We start from the raw sequence: 8647 nt of genomic DNA, 5'->3' as shown, positions 1-8647 counted from the left end.
TAACTTGTACATCTTGAACGCATAAAATTTTTTTTGTTTTTTTATTAATTGAAGGTTTATTGGCTATGTTTTTTTAGCCAGAATAATAACAAATATGAAAACAATTTTGATTTGTATAAACTTGCTCATCAATTCACGATTAATAAATATACAATAATTCAGGTAAGTTTTTTTTTTTAAACAGCCTATTCTATGAACTGAAGCGGTGCCATCTGTCAAACGGCTTTATAATTTTATTTAACATAAACTTTATCTAATTATATCATGACTTCCTTATAAAAACTAAATTTAAACTAACAATATCTAAAATATGTAAATGTATACAATTTTACTTATGTTAGAAAAATGATTCTCATTTAAAGTAGTCATTCCTTTAATTAACTACTCATTTACTAATGATTATTGAAGTATGAATATTTATAAAATTTTGCTGTGCAGTCACATAACAGTCATTCATCTAAAATAATTAATCATCTAAAATAATTATTCATTTAAATATATCCCTAGAAACCAAAGGTTGTTAAATTTTTCTAAACTGATTTGCTGATTTATAAAACTTCGAGCTCAGCAGGATTATTTTCAATTTTTTAAAGTTTTTCACCCAATTGTAATTAAAATAATTTTTTTTTGTTTCAATTACTTAATATTTTAAATCACAAATAGTTAAAAACCCAGATAAATCCCATTGCTTTCATAAACTATGGTAACATTATTTAAGTAAATATGGTTGCTAGTTGTGTCAATTAATTTTAGTATGGGAACGAGCTTCCATATCAGTGGCATACATACACTCAGACACGTCCCCTGTATGATTTGTAAATTTAGATTTAGACTTTACACAAATTTTTTAAAATAATATGGAACAAGAAACATTCTATTTTAATTTATAAAATTAATTTTAAATTAGTTTAATATAATTTAATAAGGAATTAATAATTCGAATGGAAAGGCGAAATCAAAGCATTGTATACACTTTAAAGTGAAATTTATCTCAGAGAAAAAAGCTTGCACTGAATTAAAAAATCTTATAAAAGATATTTTTATTGTAATTCATTTAGTAAGGATATACAACCTTTTTTGACTGATGAGTTGATGGTAATTTTAAATTAAACAACAGTGTTTCAGACACAATGCTATTTATCAGTCAACTTAGTAACATATTTGCATAAAATTAAATTCTTTTAAGCAAATTTATTCAAAGCCGAAGAATACCAAAATCTTACTTTGAAAAATAATATAAAGATTGGGAAAACTTGATGTTTTTTTTATCACATCACGTAATACAAAAAGGCATAAAATGAATTAATTAAAATGCAAATTGAAGTAAAAAATAGATTTAAAATTGAAGTAAAAAATAGAAGAATATTTTGTACAGCAATATAAATGAGGAATAATATTTTAATTCAAGAAATTAAATTGTTCTCATTTTTTTACTAAACATTTTTTTAACTTAACTCTATTTTCAAGAATGCTTTAATTTCAGAGAAAAGTGAAGTTTTATCACTAAGGAAATTTTTTTTTTCTCTATTAAATTTGAAATTAAACTTGACATTTGTTTCAATGTCTAAATTTCAGAAGAAAAAGTATTCTTTTCGAAAAATAGCTTCTAAATTGCATTTCTTCCTTTTTTTTTTGTTCTAAAATTACCAATTTAATTTTACTTTCTTTCACGAATGTCTAAAGTTCAGAACGAAAAAAGTAAATTATTCGCCCTCTCAATTAAAAATCGGAGTAAAATAAAGTTTTCAATTTTAAAAATAACTTCAAAGTTGACTTTTTTTTTTTAATTATCAATTTAACTTGAGATTATTTTCATAAATGTGTAAATTTCAGAAGAGGCGATGCGCATTATTCGCTTCCTTAAATTAATTTCAGGGAAAAATAAAGTTTCGTACTTAAAAAATCGCTTTAAAGTTGAAAAAAAAATTGTTTTTTTCTCTATTTCTAATTTTAGATGAGGCGAAACTTATTATTGGCCCTATAATTAAGTTTCAAAAGAAATAATTATTTTTTTTTGAAAATAACTTCAAAATGGAAAAAAAAGCAGTTTTTACTTTCTAAAATTACCAATTTTACTCGACTTAATTTTAGCTGCGAATGTTCTTCGCCCCCTCACTAAAATTTCAGAGAGTGCGACTGTTCCCTCTGCCCCCCCCCCCTCCCCTAGTTGGCACTCCAGGAAGTTGAGGTTATAGCAGACTAGTATAAACCGAACAATTACTTTTATTCTCCTTGTAATGATTAATGCATGCAATGGGGCGAAGACAATGGAATAAATTAATATTATGATAAAAAGCAAGCAAATATTGAAATAGAAAATTTATACGAAACCAATCGTTTAGAATTATGAAAAAAAATTCTGAAATTTCTCGTCATAATTTGGGTTAAACGAAGATCTGTTTGCCAGATCAACTCAGAACAAAGAAATAGGTTGAATATTTTCATAAAAGCGAATCTTTGACGGAAATTCATGATTTAACTGCAAGCACAAAGAATTGATTGTTAAGAAAAATAATAGAGTTTTAAAATTTTAACTATCAACGCTTTCAATTAAAAAAAAATATATGTATTTCTTTTCTCAAAAAATTATATCTAGATTTCTTTATAAATAACCATCATAGGCTAGGATACTCGAGGCAGATAGGAGGGATTTTTGTCATAGTGGAAAAAGGGAGTGGACATTTCGAACGTAGTGTCAACTTTCACATTCACGAAAAACCTTTATCAAAAAGGACTTTTTATCAAATGTTAATTATTTTTATTACTTCAAAATTTGGGCAAATATTTTCAGAAGTATCAAATTTTAGCTTCAGAACAATTATTCGATACATTTCGTTCTAAAAGATTCCAACTTTTATACTGCCCTGCAGACCAATATATTCGGACCCTATTTCCTACTCCCAATATTTGAGCGTCAGGAATTCGATTGCTTCGAAGGAAGTGGTATGTTTATTCAAGAGAAAGCGCGTTTTCTCGTCTAATTTCATAACTCGTGAAAATTGCTAAGAATCTATAAATATAAGAAAATACTTTTACTCGGCCTTTCATCACGGAAACTGCGGTTTTTTAAAAGGTATATGGAGCCCAATAAAAATTCCAAATCATTTTTTTTTAAAGCAAAAAATAGAACAACCAAAAACTTTTTTTGTCTAATTAATAGTTTCAGATGCCATAAAGCAGTGTTCCCCAACCTTTTTATCACCACGGAGCTGTCAACGTTTGATGATTTTATCGCGGCCCGCTGGGGGTGGCGTTGATTGCTTATATTTTAGATTATTTTGATTTATTAATTTTAATTTAATTGTATTTAAGCATGCCTTCAAAATAAAATACAGTTACACCAAAAAATAAATATAAAGGGTTTTAACTTACTAGAAAGTTAAATCAATGAGAACCCTGAGCTTGTTTCTTTACAATGAGACGGTTCCATCTGGGGGTAATCGGAGACAATAATACATTACAAACATTAAAAAAATTATGCCACTACCGTCGGGGGCCCCTTTTATTTAAATCGATAAAATTTTAATGGAACACAGATATTTTTTAATTTGGGGTATAAACCTAGGAATTTAAATTTAGTTTCAATGAAATGGGCGACCTGGTACCATTTGACCCACGGACCGGGGGTTGGGGAACACTGCCATAAAGGATATAAAATCGTATTTTCCCTAGAGCCTCATACATATCAAACATATTTTCCCTAGAGCAGCGTCTCCCAATTTATTCCGGATACAGAACTCGAAATTATTGATGTGGCAGAACACCTATTTAATAAACAAAGAGAGACTACCATTAACTTTCAAATGAAGAATTGATTTTTGTAATTGCTTTAACATTAATAATATTAAAATTAGGTGTTGTGTCAGATGGACGAATTCTTGTATTTAGTTTATGCATGAACTGAAAATGAATAAAATAAGCCGAATTTCAGGAAGAAAAAAAATTATACAAAGATTGAAAATGGCTATTAGAGAAACACTTTTCTTTACAATTAAATTTGTTTACTTTTTTAGTATTAAAAGTTTGTTGGACACAACTAGTGCATTTATTTAAAAAAATCGCAGGAAGCTAAAGTGGTATGATATCACTTAATTAAAAACTTCATTTGTTTTAAAACTATACTAATTAGAAATAACATTCGACATATTTCACGCGCTTAAAAATAGGCGCTCAATTTCAAGACTTGCCAGACGCAAATGAAAAGAAAAACAGCTCATTTGAATTAACATTAAGTTACCAATGAAAAATGAAGGGGAAAAACAAAACTACAAAAACTATTTTGGAAACAGCGAACTTTTTCAGTGACAATTTGCTTGAATAACTTAGAAGAAATAATCAAAATATTAAATAAATAGTGATTAGGTATAAATATAATTGCAGCTTTCAAAAATTTTTACTATGTAATTGAATTTTATTTTATAACCGCCGTCGCCAACTCTGTAGCCTTTCAAGTTTGAACCTAATCTAGAAAATAAAGAGATTTCCAGTATCAAGAAATTGGGAGAAATTTGCCTTCACGGAGGACTAACCCGCATTTCACTCCCATGGCTAGCCAGACGGCAAGGGGACTCTAAACCATGATCTGTCTACCACTGAGTATATTAAGTCGGATGTGGAATTCGTATCTACCCGCAATCGCTGGAATTCGAACCCGGTTCACCTCACTGGAAGGAGTGCTCGCCTCTATCCCTTGACACATCACGGCTCAATATGATTTAATTTTTTATCTTATTTTATAACCGTCGTTGAACAACCGACCCTATTTAATGGGTTTACGACTACTAATGTTCAACTCCGTAGCCTTGTCATTTTGAACCCAATCCAGAAGACAAGGGAACTCCTGGATAGAGTATTGGACGAAATTTTGCCCTCCTGGAGGAATCTCTTTGATCGAGCTAACCCACATTTGCGTCACATGGAGAGGAAAACTACGAGAACCTCCCACGGCTAGCGTAACGGCAAGGGGACTCTAACCCATGATCCATCTACCACAGAGGATGTTTCACGTCATTACTGTGGTCGGTGCAAGCCGGATGCGGTGCTCGTATCGAATGGGATTCAAATCCTATTCGCCTCATTGGAAGGCGAACTCTCTATCCCCTACTCTCGGAACCCCTAAGAGCTTCCACAAAACACGTTTTGGGATCTAGTATTCTAGAGAAAAGTGTCTTTTTTTTACGACGCATTCGGATTTTTGACTCAAAACATAAGGAACAACCACAATTTGAAAAATACGGTCCAACAATTTTGTTAATTTGAACAGCTTACTGTGAATTTTATTTTTTGCATCGCATTTTCCTTGCATCGAATCAGAATATATTTTCAATGAATTAAAAAGTAGTTTTAGTTATTTAGTAAATTTAGCATTAATTTAAACATTTGTCTTATAACATAAAAAATTTTTTTATTGAAATTTTCACGTTTTACATTGCAAGATGAATCTTTCTTTGCTCAAAGCCTTTTTAAACAATTTCAGGAAAATATTTTGTTATTTATCAATTACTTTTGAAATTTAACCACATTCGAATTGGATTTTTTTTCATACCTTTGTGAGGAAAATGTAATTATTTCCTCATTTGCATTGCTTTAAACTACCGATAGTTCAAATATTAATAGTTTTTCAGTGTTTATTTTTTTAATTTAACGCAATGTTATTTACTATATTTTCAAGATCGGTGGTCGCAGCATTGTATAAAAAATTGAACAGTGGTTAACAAGTAAAGAGCTCCCGCAACAGCCCGTAGTGGATCATGGGGGATAAGACGGCACAATTACGTGACCAACGGCATGATCGTGGGAATGTGAGAAGCACTGCGCACTGGCCACCTTTACTTCACACACCAACTGATACCCATCGATCTGAAGCTAAGTGAGCTTCAAAGCGCCTCTGGGAATCGAAATTCAGCTCTTCTCAATGACAGCCTATTACCTTAACCACTGAGCCATCAAGGCTCAAAACAGTGCTATATAACAGTCGTTGAACAATCGACTCAATTTTGGGTTTACGACTACTAATGTTCAACTCCGAAGCTTTGTCATTTTGAACCCAATCCAGAAGACAAGGAAACTCCTCGATTAGTACCCCTAGAAGTATTGATTTGTTATGAGAACATAGAGGACTTTGTGCCTCGACACATGTAATGTGCATCAGTCACCTTTTACTACACGGGGAGTCAGCGGCCGACGGATGTCGAACCCACAACCTCTTGAACATGGGCCTAGTGCTCTACCAACCAAGTTATCCCAGCCCTCAAAACAGTGTTAGGAGAATTTCGATAATTTTCACCAAATTTAAAGTTCAAACGTTAGAAGACTCTCCCAGTCGGACCTAACTGTCAACTTTAAAATTACCTTCCAGCACCGATTAGGTAGCTTTCCATAGTAATAGTAGATACATATTACATAAGGCGAATCCAGCCGCCGGAAGACTCTCCATGTAGTGACTGGTGCACGTTAAATCTGTCTGGTCATAAAGTCCTCCATGTTCCCATAACAAATCAATACCTCGGGGGGTTTGGAGATTGATCGTTTTCTGGTTTAGGTCAAAATTACGATCTGTGAATGTATGAATGAGTGATCCCTATAAACGGGTGTGACGTATGGGTGCAGAAGAAGTCGAATTTTTAGCCATAGATGGCACCACTGGAAAAAAAGAACAAAAGGCACTCCCTCTGCCTTAATGGCCGACAGCAATAACAAATGCTTAAATTACAAAAAGGAATAATGAAAAAAAATTATATCTACATACTCCCCGAGCAAGAATGGTGACTGGTGCTCGTTGAATCTGTCGGATCACAAAATCCTCCATGTTCTCTTAAAAATGGATACCTCTGGGGGTACCGAAATGGAGATTCTCCGGTTCAGGCCAAAATTACGATCTGTGGATGAATGAATAGCTGTATGAATGGGTCCGCCCTATAAACGGGTGTGGCAGAAGTCCAATTCTTGACCACAGATGGCACCACTGGAAAACACGCACAATCGCACCGCATCTGTCTTTATATCCGACGACAGGAACAACAATACATATTACATAAATTATTTATCTATCTGTTCTAATAGATAAATATATAATAGTTCCACTGACAAAGTTGACGACCTCTCTCAGATCCTTTCTTTCTTTAAAGAAGTATATTAAACAAAACGCTTTAGCGGAAAAGACGAAGAAGCTTTTTTTCATGTGGAAATCCATGTAGTTGCTGCGCACCTGCATGTTAAGTTTTTTGCATTTCATGTGTTTTCACTGTTATTTTTGAACATCTTGTGAAAGATAATAGTAGAACTAAAGTAATGTACAGTGCGCAAAAATATAAATAAGCAAAAACACCTCGATTAATCCAATGACAACAACTTCAAGGGTTTAGGTAATCTGTTAATTAGTTAGTGCAGATAATACTTTAAGTTACGAAATATCAGATACAATAACGCATTTTCTCTGACTTCCAAAATAGAGGAGATTGCCGCAATATGGAAAATAGGGTCCCAAAGTTTGGTGAGAGAAGAGGTCGAAAGTTTGATCCCCTTATGGTTAATTTCACTTTTTGAGTATTTCGTCCTAAAACGTTTTCAGAAAATAACATAAAATTTAATTAATAAAAAAGACAAGTGCTAAACACATCGAATGTTCTTCAACCAACTGAAAATGGCGACAAATGATTTCAGTCAGCACTTATCTGGAACACGCCATGAACACAATCGATTTTACAGCAAAGAGTATTGCTGCTTTCGTTGGCAATTAAGGAAAAGGATGCGATTGTTCTTGTTTTTCAGTGGGCCAAGAATTCGACTTCTGCCACACCCATACGTCCCACCCGTTTACAGGATGGACCCATTCATACATGCATTCATTCTTCCACGGATCGTAATTGTCACCTGAGCCAGAGAACAATAAATCTCCAATTCAGTACTCCCGTAGGTATAATTTGTTATGGGAACATGGAATACTTTGTGACTACATAGATTTAAAGTGAACCATTTACCACACAGGGAGTTTTCGGCTGGCTAAATTCGAACTCCCGTTCTCATGAACGTGGGTTATCGTTACTGTGAAAAAAATGAATGGAAATTTTCTGCAGAAATTACAGCAATTTTTTACAAGGCAAAAATTTTTTTTGAAAAGCTTCATAAATACATTAAATAATTCATTGAATTCCATAAATAAGAACTCTCATCAAGTTCTTAAAATCTCACTATTTTTACGAAAGAACACACCTATAAAACTGTTAAAACCCGTGTATAGGTTTCATAACTTTAAGAAGCTCATTTAAGAACATTTAAATATATTTTGAGTACATTCACGCTTATAACTAAACTGAGGCACGTATGAATGTAATAAGTAAGCGGTAAGTATAAATTTAATTTTCTACATAAAGTGTTTGTTTTTTTTAAATTTTTTTTTTACTCTTTAATTTCATAATTTAACCTGTCAGATTATATATTTCCTAAATCATTGGTCCAACTGAGAAAGTTTTCGTGGTTTTCTTCTCTTTTTAACAAGGTACAAAATGGTTTTACTGGAATAGTTTCTCATTGATAAGAAACTGCACCATCAGAAAAGTTCCTAATTTTACTTAAAATCGAAAATCCGCAGTCTTCTTTTTAGTTTTCTATTCAACGTTAGTATTCGAAAGAAAAAATTTAAAATCCC

This window comes from Parasteatoda tepidariorum, chromosome 5, assembly GCF_982258835.1.
Source record: "Parasteatoda tepidariorum strain Cologne lab strain chromosome 5, Ptep-v5.0, whole genome shotgun sequence".
In the NCBI taxonomy this organism is placed as follows: domain Eukaryota; kingdom Metazoa; phylum Arthropoda; class Arachnida; order Araneae; family Theridiidae; genus Parasteatoda; species Parasteatoda tepidariorum.
Note: the sequence above shows the minus strand (reverse complement) of the source record.